Genomic DNA, 6,999 nt, shown 5'->3' with positions numbered 1-6,999 from the left:
CTAACACTTGCCGATTTCTTAAAATTTCTTAACATCGTCTTCTAAATTGTAAGTTAGTCTAAATGTTAGACAAAAAAGGCAGATTAACTGCCTGTTCTTGGAATTTTAGTTCGCCTCGAGACGAACGAAACGTCAAAACTCATTCGTTGATATCTCGAGAACTATAGTATGTCGGATCACAATTATTTCGTGTTCGATAGTAATTCATGAAGGATGTGTTCATGGCAAAGTTGGAGGTTTTGTAGCGAATATATTTAAAGTTAGTTTAGTTTAACTTTTGTCGTCTTCGTCTCGAGAGACGATTTTGGGTTTCATGAATAGGTAGTAAATACCTAAAGAATACCACTACTACTCAATATAATAATGAACCGATACGGCCTAATTTTCGAGTGATTAGTATTAAATTTTAGCAGGACTAGATGAAATTTGCTTAACCAGGAGATTTAAGAAATACAATCTGGGTGCTATATAACAGGTTGGCTGATAAGTCCCCGGTCTAACAAAGAAAAATACATTTTTTTGTCAAAATTCGTTTTTATACCCTCCACCATAGGATGGGGGTATATTAACTTTGTCATTCCGTTTGTAACACATCGAAATATTGCTCTAAGACCCCATAAAGTATATATATTCTGGGTCGTGGTGAAATTCTGAGTCGATCTAAGCATGTCCGTCCGTCCGTCCGTCCGTCTGTTGAAATCACGCTAACTTCCGAACGAAACAAGCTATCGACTTGAAACTTGGCACAAGTAGTTGCTATTGATGTAGGTCGGATGGTATTGGAAATGGACCATATCGGTCCACTTTTACGTATAGCCCCCATATAAACGGTCCCCCAAATTTGGCTTGCGATTGGTCTAAGAGAAGCAAATTTCATCCGATCCGGCTGAAATTTGTTTGTATATGGTTTGTATATGGTCCCTAACAACCATATAAAAATTGGTCCACATCGGTCCATAATTACATATAGCCCCCATATAAACCGATCCCCCGATTTGGCTTGCGAAGCCTCTAAGAGAAGCAAATTTCATCCGATCCGGCTGAAATTTGGTACATGGTGTTAGTATATGATCTCTAATGACCATGCAAAAATTGGTCCACATCGGTCTATAATTATATATAGCCCCCATATAAACCGATCAGCAGATTTGACCTCCGGAGCCTCTTGGAAGACCAAAATTCATCTGATTCAGTTGAAATTTGGTACGTGGTGTTAATATATGGCCTCAAACATCCATGCAAAAATTGGTCGAAATCGATCAATAATTATATATAGCCCTCATATAAACCGATCCCCAGATTTGACCTCCGGAGCCCTTTGGAAGAGCAAAATTCATCCGATTCGGTTGAAATTTGGTACGTGATGTTAGTATATGGTATCCAACAACCATGCAAGAATTGGTTCATATCAGTCCATAATTATATATAGCCCCCATATAAACCGATCCCCAGATTTGACCTCTGGTGCCTTTTGGAGAAGCAAAATTCATCCGATCTGTTTGAAATTTGGTACGTGGTGGTAGAATATGATAATTAACAACCATACCAAAAGTGGTCCATATCAGTCCATAATCATATATAGCCCCCATATAAACCGATCCCGAGATTTGGTTTTGGAGCCTCTTGGAGGAACAAATTTCATCCGAGTCAGTTGAAATTTGGTACATTGTGCTAGTATATGGCCGTTAACAACCATACCTATTTAGGTCCATATCGGCCTATAGTTATATATAGCCCTCAGATAAATCGATCCCCAATCACACAAAAATTGGTCCATATCAAGTTCATAATTCTATATAACTCACATATTAGCGACCCCCATATTTCAATTCTGGCTCTTTACGTACCGTGCAAAATTCCATGTCGATTCGTAATTATTTGTAGACTTACCTATACATACCTTTTTTGTCTAATATATACCACGTATGGACTAACTCACAATTTAGAAAACGATGTTAAGAAGTTTTAAGTTACCACAACCCAAGTAATTCGATTGTGGATGACAGTCTTTCGTAGAAGTTTCTATGGAATCCATGGTAGAGGGTACATAAGATTCGGCCTGGCCGAACTTACGGCCGTATATACTTGTATATACTTATTCAACATAGTTCCCTTCAAGAGCGATACAACGATTATAACGACCTTCCAATTTTTTGATACCATTTTGGTAGTACTCCTTCGGTTTTGTCTGAAAATAGGCCTCAGTTTCGGCGATCACCTCTTCATTGCAGCCAAATTTTTTCCCTGTGAGCATCCTTTTGAGGTCTGAGAACAAGAACAAGTCGCTGGGTGCCAGATCTGGAGAATACGGTGGGTGGGGAAGCAATTCGAAGCCCAATTCATGAATTTTTGTCATCGTTCTCAATGACTTGTGGCACGGTGCGTTGTCTTGGTGGAACAACACTTTTTCTTCTTCATATGGGGCCGTTTTGCCGCGATTTCGACCTTCAAACGCTCCAATAACGCCATATAATAGTCACTGTTGATGGATTTTCCCTTCTCAAGATAATCGATAAAAATTATTCCATGCGCATTACAAAAAACAGAGGTCATTACTGTGCCAGCGGACTTTTGAGTCTTTCCACGTTTCGGAGACGGTTCACCGGTCGCTGTCCACTCAGCCGACTGTCGATTGGACTCAGGAGTGTAGTGATGGAGCCATGTTTCATCCATTGTCACATATCGACGGAAAAACTCGGGTGTACTACGAGTTAACAGCTGCAAACACCGCTCAGAATCATCAACACGTTGTTGTTTTTGGTCAAATGTGAGCTCGCGCGGCACCCATTTTGCACAGAGCTTCCAAATATTGATGAATGATATGACCAACACGTTCCTTTGATATCCTTAAGGCCTCTGCTATCTCGATCAACTTCATTTTACGGTCATTCAAAATCATTTTGTGGATTTGTTTTGATGTTTTCGTCGGTAACCACCTCTTTCAGGCGTGCTCATTTCACCACGCTTGAATTTTGCATACCAATCAATTATTGTTGATTTCCCTGGGGCAGAGTCCGGAAACTCATTATCAAGCCAAATTTTGGCCTCCACCGTATTTTTCCCTTCAGAAAACAGTATTTAACAAAACACGAAATTCCTTTTTTCCATTTTTTTTTTCACAATAACAAAAGTTGCTTCACAAAAGACGCTCTATCTTACAAACTAATTGACCTACAGACCTCAAATTTTGACACGTATCATTTGAAGGTTGGTACTATATAGAAATAATATGCATTTAATACTAGCGACGCCATCTATTTGTAAGACCGGGGACTTATCAGCCAACCTGTTATGTTACGGTGACCATCTGTGTGTATGAACCAAAAACAACACACTTTAGAAGATGGGAAATTGGCTTGCGTCATACCAAATGTTTCATTGACGGCGCCAAGTCCATACATGTTTGTAATTTCTGTTATTTGCGTTTTTTTTTTAAATGAAAAACTTAATTTTTTAAATTGAACAATGGTTGAACAATAAATTAAAAATTATATTTTCCCCTTTGTTCCAAGATATTTCCAACTCTTAATTTCTTTTTTTTTGCATTTTAATGTATCGAACCATACGCGTAAACGACAAGGGGGGACCTAACGACGTCAATGGTTTGATGTTCTCAGCAGCCCATTTCCCATCTTCTAAAGTGTATTGTCTTTGGTATGAATGAATTCATGTGTGAAATAAATGTCGTAACTCGCACACATACACACTTTTCAACTTATATATGAATAGTCTTACAACATATGCTTGTAGTGTGTATGTTTTTTGACAATAAAAAAAACAACAACAATGAGCTTACAAAATGTTTTGTTAAATCCAGTGTTGCCAACTCCCCAAGGCCAAAAAGCACCAAAAATATATTATAAATTCTAACATACCACTTCCAACCAAAGTCGAAAATGCTCTACTAAAAAAAAAAAAAAAAAAAAACAAAAAAAAACTTCCGAAGATGTGTAATAGAACGTTTGTGAAATGAATTTGTAATTTTATGAAGTTATGATCCGCTATTCAAGTATATAACTTGATCAGTTTTAATTCTTTCATCCAATTCAGTTTGATCCGTAATGTCTTTCAACTTTCAAAATATTAATATACAGAAGGAGTCTATTGCTTATTTCACTTGTGTGTGCTTATGTGAATTTAATACAAACGTTTTTAATAACATCTTTATCAAGTTCCAAAAAGTCAGCACTCGTCGCTAGACTTTTCTACAGATTACCCTCAATAACAACATTAATTAAAAACAAGTATATACGGCCGTAAGTTCGGCCAGGCCGAAGCTTATGTACCCTCCATCATGGATTGCGTAGAAACTTCTTCTAAACACTGCCATCCAGAATCGAATTACTTAAGTTGCGGTAACGCTTGCCGATGGCAAGGTATCTTAAAACCTCCTAACACCATCTTCTAAATTGTATGTAAGTCCATACGTGGTATATATTAAATCAAACAAGTACATACGGCCGTAAGTTCGGCCAGGCCGAAGCTTATGTACCCTCCACCATGGATTGCGTAGAAACTTCTACTGAAGACTGTCATCCACAATCGAATTACTTGGGTTGCGGTAACACTTGCCGATGGCAAGGTATCTTAAAACTTCCTAATATATATCACATAGTCCATACGTGGTATATATTAACCTAAAAAAGGCCGATTAAATACGTATATAATTAAGTTTAAAGTTTCTATAGACATAAAATTTTGACAACATTTTCTATAGAAGTAAAATTTGGAAAAAATTTTCTATAGAAATAAAATTTTGAGTAAATTTTCTATAGAAATAAAATTCTGACAAAATTTTTTATAGAAATAAAATTTTGACACAATTTTTTATAGAAATAAAATTTTGACAAAATGTTCTATAGAAATAAAATTTTTACAAAATTTTCTATAGAAATAAAATTTTGACAAAATTTTCTATAGAAATAACATTTTGACAATGTTTTCTATAAAAATAAAATTTTGGTAGATTATTTTTGGCTCGAGTGGCAACCATGATTATGAACCGATATGGACCAATTTTTGTGTAATTGGGGATCGGCTATATATAACTATAGACCGATATGGATCAATTTTGGCATGGTTATTAGCGGCCTTATACTACCACCACGTTGCAAATTTCAACCGGATCGGATAAATTTTGCTCCTCCAAGAGGCTCCGGAGATCAAATCTGGGGAACGGCTTATATGGGGGCTATTCATAATTATGGACCGATATGGACCAATTCTTGCATGGTTGTTAGAGACCATATACTAACACCACGTACCCAATTTCAACCGGATCGGATAAATTTTGCTCCTCTAAGAGGCTCCGGAGGTCAAATCGGGGGATCGGCTTATATGGGGGCTATATATAATTATGGAGCGATATGGACTAATTTTGGCATGGTTGTTAGAGACAATATACTAACACCACGGACCAAATTTCAATCGTATCGGATGACTTTTGCTCCTCTAAGAGGCTCCGGAGGTCAAATCTGGGGATCGGTTTATATGGGGGCTATATATAATTATGGGCCGATGTGGACCAATTTTTGCATGGTCATTAGAGAACATATACCAACACCATGTACCAAATTTCAGCCGGATCGGATAAAATTTGCTTCTCTTAGAGGCTCCGCAAGCCAAATCGGGGGATCGGTTTATATGGGGGCTATATATAATTATGGACCGATATGGACCAATTTTTGCATGGTTGCTAGAGACCATATACTAACACCATGTACCAAATTTCAGCCGGATCGGATGAAATTTGCTTCTCTTAGAGCAATCGCAAGGCAAATTTGGGGGCCCGTTTATATGGGGGCTATACGTAAAAGTGGACCGATGTGGACCAATTTTTCCATGGTTGTTAGAGACCATATACTAACACCATGTACCAAATTTCAGCCGGATCGGATGAAATTTGCTTCTCTTAGAGCAATCGCAAGCCAAATTTGGGGGTCCGTTTATATGGGGGCTATACGTAAAAGTGAACCGATATGGCCCATTTTCAATACCATCCGACCTACATCAATATAAACTACTTGTGCCAAGTTTCAAGTCGATAGCTTGTTTCGTTCGGAAGTTAGCGTGATTTCAACAGACGGACGGACGGACGGATGGACGGACGGACGGACATGCTCAGATCGACTCAGAATTTCACCACGACCCAGAATATATATACTTTACGGGGTCTTAGAGCAATATTTCGATGTGTTACAAACGGAATGACAAAGTTAATATACCCCCCCCCATCCTATGGTGGAGGGTATAAAAAAGATCGATCCAATACGTATATAATTCAGTTTGACAAAGTAGACATACAATTTTGACAAAATTTTCTATAGAAATAAAATTTTCACAAAATTTTCTATAGAAATAAAAATTTTGACAAAATTTTCTATAGAAAGAAAATTTTGACAAAAATTTCTACAGAAATAAAATTTTAACAAAATTTTCTATAGAAATAAACTTTTGACAAAATTTTCTATAGAAATAAAATCTTGGTAGATTATTTTTGGCTCGAGTGGCAACCATGATTATGAACCGAATAAAATTTGAACAAAATTTTCTATAGAAATAAAATTTTGACAAAATTTTCTATAGAAATAAAATTTTGACAATGATGAAAATTTTATTATGAACCGAATAAAATTTTAACAAAATTTTCTCTAGAAATAAAATTTTGACAAAATTTTCTATAGAAATAAAATTTTTGGCTCTAGTGGCAACCATGATTATGAACCGAATAAAATTTGAACATTTTCTATAGAAATAAAATTTTGACAAAATTTTCTATAAAAATAAAAATTTTGACAATGATGAAAATTTTATTATGAACCGAATAAAATTTTAACAAAATTTTCTCTAGAAATAAAATTTTGACAAAATTTTCTATAGAAATAAAATTTTTGGCTCTAGTGGCAACCATGATTATGAACGGAATAAAATTTGAACAACATTTTCTATAGAAATAAAATTTTGACAAAATTTTCTATAGAAATAAAATTTTGACAATGA

This window comes from Haematobia irritans, chromosome 2 (assembly GCF_050003625.1).
Source record: "Haematobia irritans isolate KBUSLIRL chromosome 2, ASM5000362v1, whole genome shotgun sequence".
NCBI classification, from domain to species: Eukaryota; Metazoa; Arthropoda; class Insecta; order Diptera; family Muscidae; genus Haematobia; species Haematobia irritans.
Note: the sequence above shows the minus strand (reverse complement) of the source record.